This window comes from Ambystoma mexicanum, chromosome 7q, assembly GCF_040938575.1.
Source record: "Ambystoma mexicanum isolate Mex_15411 chromosome 7q, UKY_AmexF1_1, whole genome shotgun sequence".
Classification (NCBI taxonomy): Eukaryota; Metazoa; Chordata; class Amphibia; order Caudata; family Ambystomatidae; genus Ambystoma; species Ambystoma mexicanum.
The window spans coordinates 82,818,719-82,834,540 of NC_090941.1; the positions used below are offsets into that span (position 1 = coordinate 82,818,719).

General features: G+C 44.2%; 1 protein-coding gene across 5 annotated transcripts in view; it reads left to right on the forward strand.

Annotated features, from left to right (window-relative positions):
• Positions 1-15,822, forward strand: part of PNPLA4 (patatin like phospholipase domain containing 4) — a 442,111-nt gene that overhangs the window by 48,232 nt on the left and 378,057 nt on the right. Inside the window, exon 3 of one of the 5 annotated variants that reach the window (XM_069639972.1) lies at positions 6,697-7,064. The exons of the other annotated variants lie outside the window; for them this stretch is intronic. The gene's annotated coding sequence lies outside the window, so the exon portion shown is untranslated. The remainder of the gene's footprint in view (positions 1-6,696; positions 7,065-15,822) is intronic. 5 annotated transcript variants of the gene reach the window in all.

Genomic DNA, 15,822 nt, shown 5'->3' on the forward strand with positions numbered 1-15,822 from the left:
TCCAAATGGCAAAATCTATCCTTTATACATAACATGAACTGTCGCTTGTCATGGCTCACTGGATATCCTCACATTTTATGGAAGTTCATAGAGCAATTTTGGGGTTGATTTAATGTCCCAAAGGGAACATCACAAAGCTCACACACCACCTGTGCCTGCTTATCAAGTTTCCAGTCAGGGATGCATACTTTGTTTCTGAACTAAATGTTTAGGTGCAGTTGAATGGAACAAAGTTTCTTGTAGGAACAGCTTCTCTTGTCTTAATACAAAGAACCTGTGTATCTTCTGGCTACACACACTCAAGTGTAAGGGCATGCTGGGACTAAATGTAGGTTGACCAGAAGCCCTAATGTAGTTCCTTAACAGTAAAGTTGAACCATATAGAGCTTTGAACACATGACAATGGCAGTAAGGCACTATTGAAAAGTATTATATTAACCTCTTAAGTGCCAAGGGCGAGGTATCTCGTCCTTGGCATTCCCTCCAGGTTGAAAAAAGAGCTGCCGCAGTGAAGAATGCCCTTCTCCCTCTCCCTCAATCTCCGGCTGTATTTCAAGCTGGAGATCGAGGGAGGTGTCATTGGAAAAGGGAGATTCTGCCCTTTCCAACACCACCTTTTGTGAAAGCATTGCTGGTCGCGGATCGGGCGCAGAGCGCTCGATCCACGGCCAGCAATGCCACTGGACCAACAGGGATCCGTTTGTGATGGGGGGGAGAGAGGGTTGCCTACACTAAGCAGCCCTCTCCCCCCGCCATTGCCCCGAAAGCATGGGGGCACATGTATGGAGAACCCTGGGTGCAGATTGGTGATCATCTGCCCCCAGTGATGATGGCACAAAAAAAGGAGGTGGGGGTAGGGGGCCACTAGACACCAGGTATTTTATTTTTACATGAAAGGGGGTTGCCCTCTCCCCCCACCCCAAGTGGAAAGGGGGGCATCCCCTGTAGCCTTCCCTGGGGGCAGATTTATGCCCCCAGCCAGGAGTACATGAGGTGGTCCCCCATCCATTTGGAGGGGGAAGAGGGCCACCAGCAATGTGTGGGCAGGCCCCCCCAAAGGATGGGGCCTGCAGGTTAGGGCACCCCTGGGGCAGATGGGTGCCCATCTGCCCCTAGGGATGCTCCCCAATAAAGAAAAGAAAATTTTAAAAAACCTGGTTGGTTTTGGGGGAGTGCCCCTCTCACTAGACCACCAGGGAATTTTTTCATGGAAAGTTGGTGTCCCTACCTTGTCAGCCTGAAAACCCCAAACCGTCGTGTTGCCCCCCTTTGGACAAACATGTCCGGTCTTCAGACAAACATTGACAATATGACAACCTCCTATTGGGGTGTGGATCACTATACCCCCCCTTTGACTGCATTCATATCAGGCCCCATGTGCACTGTGGTTACTTACTCCTAGATTACGCCAAATAACACACACCTATCTTACTACCGTGGGCAATAACAAATAACATTAAGACACAAAGAAAACACAAAGAATCGATTCAATTTATAACAATGGGATACATTTATTTATATACACACAGCTAAGCACAATACATGACAATGCAGTCAGTTCCAATGCTATGTCTAATTTGCACCTTTTATGCTTCTGGTGCAAAACTACATGCAGTATTTATAAACCTTTCAGGTTCCTAATGTAAGCCTGTGCTGCAAATGTGTGGTTCTAATGCAATCTAATGCAAGCGCTAGCATCCATCACCTTCATGGGCAAATCCACACCATCAATCCACACCATCCATGCTCTAGACAATCCCTGTCTAGTTTCCCCTTCACCCAAACCTGTGTGTGTGTGTCAGTTACCCATACTTCCCATTCTGTTGTCAGCCAGCCAGTGGCAGGCCTCAAGCTCATCAAGGCCCATCAGTCTGCTGCACCAAGCACCATCTCCAGCCAACTCTCTCTCTGTGGCTCTCCCGATCTCTCTGGCCAACTCTCGATCTCTCGTGCAGTCCCCTCTCGTGCAGACTCCCACAACTCTCCAGTCTCCTCACAACTCTTCTGAACTCCTCTCCAGCCCTCCTGGTTATAGTCTCCAATGACGCACAGAATGTCTAAGAATGTCTCTACTTCAGCGTTTAGCAAAATGCCTGCTTGTCTCGGCATGTCCTGTTGCTTCGTGTGCTGTCAGCGTGACCTCATATCTCTCCCTCTTGGCCTTCCGAGTATGTTGCGAAATACATCATCTAGTCCCTGTTTCTCCATTCTCTCCACTGTAGGTTTAATTCTGCATTACAAATTGCTCTTAGGCCCAGTCCCTCTCATACAAAAGCACCTTCTCCCATCTCTCCATCGTCACTCCCTTCATGGCCCCAACCCTCTGGGTTGTCTCCGTGAAGCACACCAGCCAAGCTGATAAGCTTCCCTCTCGGACAAGGGTTCATGTTATCTGTGTATGTCTGACAATGTTTACGAACAATGTACCATAACTTTTTTCCGCACTGAGCAACTCCTGTCTTTCTCCATCAAAAAATGGCTCATAGGCCTTGTGTCTCATTCTGAATGCTTCCTAGTGTTTACCGCAAATCTCTCGCAATGCAAGCACTAACTAAATGCAAAACTCATTCTAGGTGCATACTCAATCATACATACATACATACATGAGAGTCTCTAAATGTGACTCTATAAAGCATAACAATGTGTGAATGGCTTTACGTGCATTTCAAATATGCCAGTGTGTGTAGTGCAAGCAATGCATTTTCTCTCTCAGCCTAAGTGCTATTTCTATTGCAAACATAAATACAGCATATCATGGTGAGTATATGTTGTGTCTCTAAAACACTACATGGCACTTCAAATATTTGCAAGTGGAGGCAATCTCATTCTAAAAGCATATTGCAAATGCATACAAAGGTGACAGTCTAATATGTGGACAGTGTCTACTTCATCAATGTACTAATCAGAACTAAACAGACTGCAATAATGGAATGATTCCATTGCAAAGAGTAATGATTGGGTAATGGTGATTCTAACAGATACTAATGATGAGTCTAACGATAACAATACCAGGCTCCTCATTTTATCAGATTCACACCGTCCCCCACCCAAAATGGTTATCTGCTCCTAGGAAGGGGCATCTGACCCCAGGGAGGACTGCATGAGATGTCCCCCCCCTCCTTTGGCGTGGCAGAGAGAGGGCCAACCCCCTTTTACATTACATATGTCCCCAGTGGTTTAGGGTGCTCCTCACCCCCCCTAAAATGCATCCCAACATTTTCATTGTTTTCTTTTGTTTAACCAACTTCCCTTGGCGCAGATGGGCACACCAGTGGGCCAATCTGCCCCCAGGGTGCCCAAACCTTACTGCCCATCCATTGGGGGACCTCTCTGTTTTGTGATGGCCCTCTCACCCCACCACAAATGGAGGGGGGAGAGGCCGGTTGACTACCATTTGGGTTGAACGTCTCCATGCCCAGCGTTGGTTCCAGGGTGGGCCGGGACATTCCCCGTCCTTTCCCAGAGGGAGAAGCTGTAACGCAGGCTAGCCAGGGCTCCAGCAAAGTCTGCGGTAATGTCCCTGGCCTTAGGCACCCGTCTCCCATTTGGGTCTTGGGCGGGGCTTGTGGGTAATACATTCTTGGCCGATTTGCGCAAGTCAGACCTCTGTGGATTCTCACGGTTGTCCACTTTTCAGAAATGCATGGGGTTCCCAGTTTTCCTTGGTAGCTTGGACACCCTTGGCGCAAATCTGTATGGGGTGCACAGGAGTCAAATTCCTGAAATGCTGCTGTGCCGAAAGACTTGGGGTTACCCGTGTTTTCAGCTTTCCCCTTTGCGCCCAGGTAGGTGCACCCACACATGTGAGGTACCGTTTTCGTCGGGACACCTGTGGGAAAGCGGAAAAGTACGACATTTGTTGTGTTTGCGTGGTTTTCATAATGTTTCGACCCATTTGCTGCAGCTCTTTGTCACACAACCCTTCGCATTTCCCAAATGTGACCCACAGTTAGTCGCTGCTTTAGGCCCTATACACTTTTGCAACCTGCACAAGTCGCCTACCCTTCAGAAGGTCTGCCTGTGCTCTTTCAAAAAATGTATAGCTTGCCCTTCCTCACCGCATTTGTTTTCCTTATTTGCACATGCTAAGTACGTCTGTTCAGGCCGTAAGCATAAAATTCCTGTGTACCATGGCTCCGTTTTTTGGCTTGTGGTATTGCTTGTTTTGTGAAACATTACAAAAAATGTGTGATGTCCTAACTGCAAGAGTCGGGAGCAATGTTTTTGTCAAACTTCATAGAAGCCATTGCCGTACCAGTCCAACCATGTCCACCACATACCTTTTTTATTTTCAGTAATTTTCCTGTTTTTTCCCCCCAACTATGGCATTATTCCCTCCATAGTTGTTGCCTGACCTGCACAAATCACGCCTTCCTAAACCTGGAATTTTGTCTACTTTTCAGAAATGTATGCCTTTCTTTCCTCCCATTCAGCTTTCCTACCCTTTTTCTTCCATTCCGTCCACGGATGTCCTATTGGAAAAAAAGGCCAAAATCGCCTACCTCTCACAAAACGGTTGATAACAATATCAAAAAAATATTTTTGTTTCCACTCAACCTGTTCTTGAAAGCCAGGTAAATGGGGAATTCAGCACAGCAAACTATTTGTTCCTAGCTCATATAAGGACAAAACCACAGGCTTCTTTGTACATCATCCTGTTGCCATTTTTTGAAAAAACCCAAAATGTTCTCCTTTTTGGTTATTTTCTCTCACCCCCCTACAGTGAACTAGGGTTCCTGTGGGGAAAAAAGAGGCACACTTTGGCCTAGATATCTCATGTAACTAAAATGTTACAAGGCATTGAATGGCAACATACCAAAATCACCAAAAAAGGAATTGGCACGGGGGGCGGGGAGAAACCCATGGCAGTTATGGAGTTAACAGATTCATGAGCTGGCAGGATTGTCTTTTTTTCATTGAAAAGTACACAGTTCAGAAAATGTATCGCCCATTTGAATATTTACATCTGCGCTTGGCAAAGCTGCAAATGTCGCATGAAGAGTTACTCAGTCACAAATCACCATGTACCCAAGCAGATGGCCTGAGAAAGGAAGTAGCTTGCAGGCAGAAGGGGATATGTTATGGTAATAGGAAATTGGTGGGATGGGGGTGTTTGCTGTATCTCCCAGCAACAAACCAGCAGAGTTCAAATGGATTTAGCAGACTCTGAATTACAGCATCTTTAATCCCTGCTAATTAGTATCACTGTGGGACTATAGGCATAAACTGGAACACTTCTATAGAGGGTAATTACTTTCAAAGTGACGTTTTGTTCCTGTTAATGTTAACTTTGTTATGGGGGTGGGGGGGCTGAAGGCTACAGCAGGCCCAATCAACTTGGTCCGGGAGTGTTATGGTACTGGCAAAGCCTTCAGTGCACTTTCATCAGTAATTTTTGTAATCTTCATTTTCTATTTTATTTTGACATTATTACTGATACTATTACGGTGCATTATTGCTGGGCTGCATTATAAATACAACTTTGAAAGGAAGTTTATTGTTGGCTGAACCCACCTAGCATGCTTTGACATGAAGAACAATGGGATGCTACACATTAGTTACAACACCTTTGGTGGAAAATCCATAAACCCTTGTTAAAGTTTTTCTAAACTGTGACCTGTTTTAATAACACACCAAACAAGAATTGCTGAAAAAGTTTGCGTCCATCAGGCAGTGCCAGTGGTCAGATTTCTATTGGAATGTGAGGAGAAGCATTTAAAACTGGCCTGGCATGAACTGCCCCGGTCGTGTATCACTACCTGTGATGACCTTGCAGTATGTAATTTGAGGCCCAGTGAGGTGGGGCACATCTACCTTGAAGATTAGGCCGTGGCTTACTTACAGGGTGATTAATGCAATATATTAAATTAAGGGGGGCTACTGGCAATGTTTGCAGGACATTTGCTCTAGGTCCCTCCCCAACTCCACACTTGCAATAAAATAGACATGGCACAATTAAACTTACTTTGAAGATTCGTCTCTGGGAAGTATGAGGTCCTTTCTGTAAGGCCTCTGCTGGAAGCCACTGTTTGTATAGTGTCTATGCTTTGCAGACAGGGATCAGGGGTGTCGCAGGTAATGCAGAGCAACATGTAAAAAAATGAAGTGTCCTGCTCTTCTTGCCTTAATCTTTACTTGTTCTGCAAATCAGTGGCCCTCATCTGCCTCTAAGCCCACCCTCTCGGAACATCCACCAATTAAAGTGGTACGTTTTACCTGGAAGCAGGCATGAGAATCAAGTTCCCGGAGTGTGTGTTCTGTGACGGGATGCCAGTTAAAATTACTGGCTGGCCCTTCCCAAAGTTCTCCCTACACTGCTGCCGTCGAGTGGCCATTATGTAAACTACACTAAACACCACATAGCAGGAGCTGATAAACGCGCCTGAAAACACAGAGCAACAGTATTGCCAGGTGTTGAATAGGTGTGCCTAGAAGCCAAATAGCACTGAGCAATTTTCGAACCCTGTGGGTACATTGCTTACCCCTTGCATTATTCGCACTGAGAAACCAACCTGGCTCAGATCAACAGCTGACTACTCATGAGTTGGTGACTGGACACTGTATGAGAATATCTCTTGCTCCTCCTACTAGGGTAGAAACTGATGCCCACAGTGTAGCAAAGACGTTAGGTGATGAGATGCATGATTATTTAACAAATATGACCGCTAGTGTCTCCTTTTTTTTATTTCTCAACAGATCAAAAACTGGGGCGTGGGGTCAAAGAGGATTGAAGAAGGCAGACACACAGTTGATCCCGACAATCTATTGAAGCCACCTAGTTTGTATCCAGGGGACCAGGTGCTGGTACAATGTTTTGTCCGTACCTGGAACAAACCTTGTTTGAAGGACCATATCTAGTAGAAGAGGTTACTCCCACAGCTGGCAAGCTACAAGGAAGACGAGCCTGGTTGCACCTAAACAAAATAAAGCTGTACAAAGCAGAAACCTTAACCCCTCCTGCATCCGCTGACAGCGAATCAAGAGAAGAAACTCCACGGATGATGCCAAGATCATCTGCAAAGAACCAAGACAAAGATTCATCAAACTAAGGACACTTTGAATTGGTAAGGAACATTTGAAAGCAAAGAAGATGGACAAATAACTTTTGAAACAGTTCCTGAACTATTTTATATAGGTCGAAGAGGCAATGCATCAACGTGCTTTAATGTAAGAAAAAGAGTACATCATACCTCTTATGCTGCCAATAATAACAACATTACACACATTCTTGTATGCAGTTTTTAGCTACACATTGGTCTTATCCAGCCCTAGTAAGACCACACATGGACATTGTTAATTTCTTGGCAACCCTAAAAACAGTCATATTCTTTTCAATATCATTATTGCGATCATTCTGCAATTTTTGATATAAGTTTGGTTTACAAAAAGTAACAAAATTATTTATTGAATTAAAAGAATGAGAATGTATCAAAATATAAGAGAGTCACTACTTTAAGGAAGACATGATATCAACATTAAGAAAGACACAAGTGGCCACAGTTCAAGGGTGTTTATTGAACTTCAATCGGATTTGAAAAACGCCTATTTAATCCTAAATCTAAAGATGGGAGCAAGCTACGACCATCAAATAATAACGCATTCCTGTTGGTGTCTTTTCAAAATAAAAGGGCCTATAGTAGTAAATCTATTGCCAATCCTTTTATTTTATTTTGACAATTATATAGCGCACAAAATCCTTTCCTCTAAATACAAATAGTGTGGGAAACGATGTTATACAAAAGAAAAAGGTGTTCAAGAAATATGTCAGGATATTCAGGCCATAGCCTTCCCTTCCCCACGTTCTCAGCACGGGACAAGGCAGCACAATCGGGTTTAGTACAGTCTCTGGCTTTACAAGGGTGCAGTTCAAAACTTCAACATCATGGCCTTCTATGCCAAAGTCTCTTCTTTCCGGGGCCTGATGCAACAATCAAACAACAGAGTTCCTTTCCTTTCAGTGTTTCGCATGTAGGAATTTGTCTATTCACTTTGGATCCCACTCTATCGGGCTCAGATCCACTGTAGCACAATGTTCTCCGGATTTTCACGTATCCAATTTCTTGGGTGCTTCACTGTTCATCCCAAATCTCCCTCTGCCGGGATCGGACTAATGTATTTACTTTAACACAAACTTGTTTTCAACACAAAGCTTTTCAATTGAAGTTCCCTGGCCGGGCTCCAACCAACTTTATCTACTATGCCATTAACTTCCTTTACTGAACCAACATCGAAGACTTTTGATTGTGCACAGGCTCTTACTTGACCCCTGTTGCAGGACCACTTTGATTTACAATTCTTTGCCTCTCTTTCACTTTTGCAACCTATCAGCTGGATCCCTTAAAGAGACCATTGAATGAGCACCGACGTGGTGCCGGACCACTCTGGCAAAGGTATTGTATCTTAGTTTCAAAGTTTCATCACTCATCTATAACTCAATTTTACTCGTGTTGGTTATCACATGGGTTTCAAACAATGTTCGTTACAACGCTCGCCATACAATGTTACCACTCGCAAGCTTGGCTTCAACACAGACCAGTTTTGTATCTGTCTGCCCAACTCACCAACTGTGTTGATTTAGCTGAGACGTAGCTTTGTTCGTAGAGCCAAGGACAGTACCACGGCAGCTGGCGAGTCTCCCCATTTTGTTTATCGACACAAGAGGGCCCCAGGTAGCCCCGACACACAAAGCAGGATTCTTCAGCCTCCTGGTCTTACGCTTTCTAATCTCGAGGTTTCGTGAAAGGGATGGTTTCTTGTTGAAAAGGTCAAGGGCACTTCCCTCCTTGCTATTCCGTTCTGTTTTGCCGTCTTTCTCCTCATGCTAATCTGGCATCTTGGAACTGCTATTTCCTCATGTGCTTTGCCTTGCTCGTACATAGCCCTCTCCCTCCTGCTTCGCAGCCCCTTATCTTTATACACCCGTTTAAAAGCTGCAGCTGTGTGTGATTGTCTGTAATTGCCTGACCTTGCCTGACTATAGTATTGGGGCATGTCAGGTACCCGGCTCTGGTGTTATTCTATTTTCCCTTAGAGCGTGCTGTCCGTGAGAAAGTGTTTGTGTTGTAAAAGGGGGGTATAGTCCCTAAATATCCTACCTGGTAGGATGGGGTAAAGGTGTTACATGGAGGGGGATACTGCATCTCACCATCCGGTGTCCCACTCCCCGAAGACCCCTCACCCAAGTGATCCTCCCACACTGCTCCACCCCCAGGAACTGGATCCAAAAGCGATCCTCGTCCTGGCCACCTGAAAGACAGATCCCCCGGGACTAGTGGGTGAGACACTAATTAATATTAATTGCAACCTCATTTTGCACAATGATTTGTCTTTTCTTCCTTATTAATATGGCATTTAGACATATAATGATTAAAAATGCATGTACAATGGTTGGCAATGAAACATCTATTATCCCTAACAAAAGCATGAGTAGCATTTTCCCTGATTTTGCTAAACAGATTGTTCGACTTAAAAGATGTTGGTGAAGGCCATGAAGATGTAAATATTTATCTTGATAGTTCACCACACTTAATGAATAACATGTGGTATCAACACATGAAAGAGGTGGGGAGGAGAACGTCAGATGAAAGCTGATGCATATGTTCTCTCATCCCTTATGCCATGAGCACAGCCAGAACATTAATCGCAAGAGAAATACCTTAACAAGAGGCACAATGTCTTACTCACTTAGCAGCATGCACTACAAGAGAATTTGAAGGAAGTTGGGCAACCTTAAAATGGAGGTTAAGAAAGACTTTCCATATGAAGATGGATATATAAAAACACAGCAAATAGAAAGAACCCAGGTTGGATGAGTAGGATGCTCTTGTATTCCATCATTTGTATGACTGGTGATCAGATAATGATTGTTGAGCAAAACAGACTGATGTACAGATGCATGAGAAACACAAGGATTGCTGGGATGCTGGGAAAGACCTCAGACGTTGACATATGGACAAGTCTCAATCCGCACAGGATGGGAAGATGAAATGCTGGCCTGCAGTGCACAGTTGTTGATGACAGCACCAGTGAAGTTATGCAAAACTACTAACATGGGTTAAGAATGAAGCAGGACCTGTATCTATATTACCATTGAAGAATGTTACACTGTGCTTCAGAAATACAGGATTGACTAATGTGGAAGAACATGAGGACTGTAAGCAGATAATTGAAGTTCCAGAAATGAGTGGAGGAACTGCTGTGCTGTGCTGATGGACCACTATTGGGCATGTGGATCCAGAGCTTACATGCAACTGCCTAAAAACTGGGGAGGAATATGTTCTATTGTGGTCATACATGTTCCTGCATTGGTGATCCCCCAAGTGATCTTCATATTGGTGACTTTACGAACATGGATGCAGACCAGAGAAAGAAGAGGTCGCTTAACCTCCTTTGGCTGAAGAGAGAGAATTATTTCTCAGCAAAATCAATAAAAGCCTATGATGATATTCCTGCTGAACATAAACTATTCAGCAAGACAGCAGTGATATTTACAGCCATTTTCATGCCAGGAACACAGACAGCAGTGAACACCAAGTGGTTGCAGATAACCAGGTTGGAGCGATTACAAACGATAAACACGACAATCGAAGTATTTAATGCGATTCAAGAAGAATTGAGGACCATCAGACTCGTGACCCTCCAGAACAGGTAAGTGCTGGGCTTGATTACAGCACTGGAAGGTGGTGTGTGCGCCAAGATCGAGCCTTTCTGTTGCACATGCAAACCTGCCCATGATGGGATAAAATGGAAACTTGACAGAGGCAATAACTATGCTGTCAACCGTACATATGAAGATGGAAGATGAAGTTGATGGGACAAATGAAGATGATTGGTTTTCGCTTTTGTTTTCATGGATTTTGACCTGGTTGGCAAATGCCTTTAATTTACTTGAGCAATACCAGTGTTGGTATTGCTAGGATTCTGTCTTGTAAGGATCATTATAGGGCAATGCAAATAGATGGCAAAGGAAGCTATTGAGATGAAGATAATGATTGATGCGATTGGTGAACATACACCACAGAGTCTTCAGTCTTCACACCATCTGTGAGAAAAAAAAGAGTTTGCTGTGACACTCAGGGATGACATTTTAGTACCCAAACACAAGAACTATGTAGGACATGGGGTATTCTGTCAACCGACTGGAGAATGCTGTCATTTGCCCTCGAATGTGGATGAGCCCATAAAGAATGCTGGCGACATGAGGGGGGGTGGCAAAAGTATGAATCCCTTAGAAACTAAAGTATGGAGAAAAGATGGCAAAGAGGAGGTGGTTGAGGACTCAACCAGAGAGGGGAATGTAGAGGTGCAGGTGTACATATCCTCTCTAGTTCCCGCTCCCACACCTCCGTCATATTGGAACAGCAGTAAGAGAGCACTATGCGTGACACCAAGTATTATCCCAATACCCCATCAAAGATACGAGAGACGTTATGCACTCAGACAATGGTATCAAATGTACCCTTGTACTGATGTGGTGGAAGGATGTCTGTATGCACAATTGGACTTTGAAGAGCTGTAGGTGAATTGAGCTGATAATAAAGCAGTGTTTTGCCAACGTTTTTGAGTCTGTCTGGTTGTTTGGGTCTGAGATCGTCATTGGTAATTCCATGTGACGATTGGTACACTCCAGGTGACTTGTGGAAGCAGTGTAAAGGTGTTTGCAGTTACGGTAGGAGATGCCACTTCTCTTTGGAAAGATGAGAATACCCAAACAGACCAGGTAGAGATAAAACCAAAAACCAAGAGGGTGTGAATAGAGACGAGGTACACTGGAGCTTTGGCAGTGCAGCTCAGCGTCTGAACGCTCTCCATACGAAGGACGGGGTAAGCTGTTCACAATTACATGCGTGCCTGCATTCGAAAATGATGTATGCGGCAGTGTTTTCTCAGGATTCCCGTTAGCCTCCCTCTCTAGGCTCCGGTCACCCTGCCATTATATGGGCACACAACCCAGGCTAATTTTTCCCTTTCCAGTGGCATTCCGCATGGACCAATTTGTTTAAAAGGTTGCTCTCTGTGAGCCATGACACAACTTTAATTTGCCAGTGAGATTTCACTGGGCAGTCCCCCTGCATCAACCAACCAGAGCTTCAGCCACATCAGAGCCTTTCACAGAAGCGGGTCACACACGTACCGTACGCTTCATTTGTAAGAAGCGCGACTAGCGGGGATTGTGATTCTCTTCCCACATCTGGTAATCCACTACATCGTGGGAAGCCTCACGACCTGCTTAAGAATCATCCATGCCCCTGAGCTTAAGGGCGACCTCATTTTCGTGACCTCTGTTTATGGTAATCCATGGCGAAACCAGTGTTAAAACTGATATAATGTTGTTTTGTCCTCATTGTATATGTTGGCCTATGCCCAGTCGCTTTGCGAGGAAATCCGTATTGCAAGGTCGCGACCTTAAGTGAATCAAGCCTCCATTTTAGGTTAAAGCCGCCATTTTAGTTAGTCACCCTGTGGCCTAAAATGGCCGACCTGTGTTCTCTTGTTCTTACTTTAACCTCTTGAACCTCTGTAGAAGAGTTAATGTCCAACCACCCGCAGGCTACATGTTAGGGTCATGTAGACCTTCTCCTTTGTTGACCTCGGGATCAGGGGATTACTTGAATCGGCGATGTTAACCTACAAGTATACAAGAACAATATTGCTATTTAAACACGACATGCGAAACATCTGTTTGACCTGTATTAAAACAAATGTGTAAAGAGTGTAAAGTTAAACCCAGAGAATAATAGTGTTTGTTAGCAAATGTATTAAAAGGTAAACCGCATGCATGAGATATGTAAATTAGGAACGAAACTGGCGCGACCCTAGCTCAGTACATGATTAACTTGTAGGAGGCTGGACATCGTTATGAATAAACTGTATAAATACGCTGATGTCCAGCTAGAAATTCCTGTTCACTGCTCGCATTGAACCCTGCTGGTGGTCTCTGTGATGCATTTACGGCCAAATAGCTATTTGTGTACTTTGTTTTGTAAACTGTACAGTATGCAATAAAGATTCTGGGAATCTTTACAAGCCTGTGTCGGTGTATTTCTCTTTGCATGGTGTAAAAGCCTTAATATTGTATTTTCTGATTCCACAGATGGCGCCCGAATAGGGACCCTCAAGATCGACTTCGTCTCGTTGAAGGTTGGCTCGGCTATCGGACCAGGATCGGACGGTGCCAACAGAAACGGCCCCTCTGGACGAGAAGTGAATTCCTCGACAGAACAGCACGATCCGATCCCTGAACGGTGCGCTGTAGCCCGAGACGACGTCTTGACGAGGGTCCATATATCGAGGTCGGTAAATTTGCCAAAATTACCAGACACGTATGCATGTATTTCATTTTTATATAGCGCCGGTAGCCCACGGGCATCAGGGCGCTTGTACATATAACACTGATACTGCGTGACGGATGACAAATACGAATAGCTGCTGCCTAATGAGTGCCCCTGAAAAATAGCCATCACCCGAGTTCTCATCTAAACGTGGGTCCTTAGAATTGTCCTTAGTAACCCGATCGGGCCTCCCAGTCCTTTGGTCAGGTGAATCGTGACCCGATTCTTAATTTAACGCTGACAATTTGAATTTGGCGCATTGTACTCGCGAGCACAATTATTTGACCAGGTCACACCAGAACTTTGATATGCCTGGGATATTGTCTGCCTGCTTCAGGGCATTATTCCGCAGCGACAGACAATCTTTGGAAGATGGCCGTCCCGCACCACAGGAGGGGTCGCCGGCATGTACTATGTACTGTAAGGAAGGCTTTGGTAGTATAGCATTTAATGACATTTGGCACAGACAGACCAGACATAACTCTAATCTTCGGTGGCCAACCAATGGTAGCTTTGAAATCCCTTGTATAGAATATCTAGAGTCTGTATTGGTAAAGAAAAAGGCTAGACCTGCAGCATTTGACACATTGCACAGTTGGAAAACGGAAGCTTTGCAGCAACAAAAGAGTAGAGAGAAACATATGCGTCAACATATGACGAGTGTTGAAAAGACACGGTTATATGATCAAAATAAACAATTGGAGTCAGTTAGGAACACGGACAGAGGGTTTCAATTAGGCATTCAAAAAATGTACCCTTCAAAAGATTTTCATACGTCAGATAAATTGATTAATAAACTTTTGCATGAACGAAGGCCCGATGCCTCTGCGCCACCCCTGTACGTCCCTCCCCCTGGTGCTTTGCCCCTTCCTGTTGTTATTCCTCCTCCTATAGTTCCTCCGGTCCTCCCTGCTGTTCTTCCAGCCGTCGCTCCACCTGTTGATATTCAGAATGTGCCTACTCTTCCTCTTCCAAGTGATTCTGCATCGCTTGTGGTAGACCAGGGCGCGGGAATAAGGGTTGTGACTCGTAATACTGTGTCCCCCGATAAAAAGAATTAATGAATTGATTGCTTGGGCTAAACATTGTATGGAGAAGGGTGCACAAGCTGATGTTTTTTCCACACTCGAAAATTTTAAAAGTATTCCTGAGAAAAATGTTTTTATTGAAGTATTAGGGATTCATTTGAGTATAATGTGGAATAGATTAAATGATGTAGATCTCCCACAATGGTTACGGGATTTGAACGCCTTGGCGTTGTCCAGAGATACTGCGGAAAAGTATATGAGCATGTTAAGAGGATTTTTGTGTATAGGAAGGAGTTGGAAGAGTTACATAATGAGGAAGCAGATGGTGATAGTTTAGGTATTATGTTCTTACAGAAACGGTTTTCTCCTCGCCGTGAATTAAAAGGTGAGGAAGCGCGAATTTGTACAAAGGATGCAATGAGATGGATTTCGGATATGTCGATAACTCCAGATGAAGTATATGACACACATTTTAAGTGCTTTGAAACACATTGTGTATAGGCGCTATATAAATAAACTATCATATCATAACTATTGTATGTTCAGTATACGTTAGAAATGCAAAAGAAAGTGATACAGGTTATGGTAGAATACCTGCAGAATGAGTGTGTAAAAAGAAAGATTTGTTGTCCCGCAGAATTGTTGGCTGTTTATAAGAGAGCTTTTTCGATTGATACTTCTTCGACTGCCTTAACGCTCGATTTGGCTCTGTTGCTTAGTAAGCGTTCGGAGCTACCTACTTCTCAGTTGCCTATTAGAGAGGTCCCTCCAACATTTGTCCCAAAAGTTGAGATTGCGGCCGATGCTGAACGAGGTATATTCGCGGGGGACATTCCTGCACATTACGTTTCGCAGTTTGTTCATGTCCCGTTCTCAAGACAGGAAGTGAACACCATAAAGCAATCTATTCCTGATATAAGAAAGAATCCAACGGGGTTCTATAAAGAAATGAAGTCGGTCTTACAATCATCGGTATTCACCTTAAGTGATATTGATTTATTATTTCCCGTGCTCCTGCCATTTGATTTGTGGAAACGGATTAGGACTGTAGATGGTGTACCTGGGTTAGGAGATACATGGGATAACATGGTTAGGCTCAACAGAGAAAGACCAGCTGGCGAGCCACCGCCTCAAGTGATATTAACTTTGCCTGATAGGATTATTGTAAAATTAAAAACTAGAGTTCCTGAAAAAAGAATCATTTGGGACAAGCTTACGGCCTGTGTCCGAGGAAAGTCTGAGGGTGCTACCGAGTTCTTCAATCGGTTTGAACAGGTATTTTCAGATTTTCAGTGGACAAGACTTAGGCACAGAGTCAGGGAAAAGGCTGTTTGTCGACAAATTTGTATGTGGATTGCTACCTGACATCCAGTTACAGATTATGTCTTCCGAAAGCGCTTGGCAGGCGAAGTCTCAATCAGAAGTACTGCACATGGCTCAGTACTATAAAAATCGTGTGAATA